The 1,299-nt window shown below is 47.9% G+C and overlaps 1 pseudogene; it reads right to left on the bottom strand.

Annotated features, from left to right (window-relative positions):
* Positions 1–591: 591 nt before the first annotated feature.
* LOC105805471 lies at positions 592–946 on the bottom strand (annotated as a pseudogene).
* Between the last annotated feature and the right edge of the window lie 353 nt (positions 947–1,299).

Genomic DNA, 1,299 nt, shown 5'->3' with positions numbered 1-1,299 from the left:
TTTGAGTGAACGTGGGTCAGAAATATATTAGGGGCATCTAGCTTTCAGGTGTGTTCTCACGGACATCTAACAGTACGAAACAAAAGGAGCTTCTGAGGCTTGATGGGGGTGACTCCCACCCACATTTGGAGCTCTGGAGGGAGCTGGGGCCAGCCTGTGTGTTTCTCTGGGCAGGTGAATCTTCTGGCTCCCTTTTCAGACTGGCATCTTTTAAACATCTGTCCAGCATCTGTTAAGAGGAGAGGCATGGGGGTGGGGTGGGCAGGCTGGAATGAATGGAGGTGGCAACACTCAATCGCTCTCCTGTTGTCCCCAGCAAACCAGCTCTGGCTCCGAGATTCCGAATCTTCCTCAGCAGAACCACAGCCCTAGTGCCCTTACAGGTGAGCTGCCCTCATCAGTGCCTGGGTCACTTCCCTGTTAATGTGCCTCTGGGCGAGTCTAGGCTAGTGTTTCTCAAATCGTGGTCCTGGCACCGTCACCTACATTAGACTCACCTGGTTCTTGAACCCAGGCTGGCCCTACTAAATCAGAATCTCTAGGGATGAGCCTAGGGCATTTGCATTTTTTTTTTTTTTTTAAAACAAAAGATCTCACATATTTATTACTGACCCAGCTTAGTACAGAGCATATAACCAAAGAGAAAAATCACTTTTCCCAATGAAATGTGTCTGTCCGCATACTAGTGACATTTCCAGCTTGATACGGTAAGATGATAGTGACCTTGATACAGCATAAATATGTGTGCCATTATATCATGCACAATTTCTTATAGACCCAGCTTGGTTCTTCTCCAATGTCTCCTCTTGGAATTGTACCTGATTTTATGGCCAGTTTTCATACGAATCCACTGGGGAATGGGACGGTTTTGCTTCTGTTTCTTGGCCAGAAACCGCTTGATTCTGAAAGTCTTGTGGGAAGACATGGCGAGAGAGCCAACCGCACACAGCACCGGGCATTTGCATTTTTAACAAGCTTTGCAGGTGATTCCGGTTGCACTAAACTTCAAGAACCACTCCCTGCAGGCTGGGTTAGACATAGCCAGTTTAAGAACTCTGGCTCCCCAGGTACTTCACTGTCAAACACAGCTCCGCAAATGTTCAGACCTGTTTCAGGGAGGCTGGAGGAAGATGCAGTTCGGTTACCTCCTACTCTTCAGTCTAACTTTCTCCCTGGCATCCTTCCTGATGGAACTGAAATCCTCGGGGAGTGCCTATAAATACTCCATCTGCTCAGATTTTTTGCCAGACAGCGGAGTTTGCACCACCTTCCCACTACTGCAGACCAAAATAGCCTCTC

Source organism: Propithecus coquereli, unplaced genomic scaffold, assembly GCF_000956105.1.
Source record: "Propithecus coquereli isolate 6110/MARCELLA unplaced genomic scaffold, Pcoq_1.0 Scaffold12937, whole genome shotgun sequence".
Lineage (NCBI taxonomy): Eukaryota > Metazoa > Chordata > Mammalia > Primates > Indriidae > Propithecus > Propithecus coquereli.
Note: the sequence above shows the minus strand (reverse complement) of the source record. Positions and strands in the feature narration are given on the sequence as shown.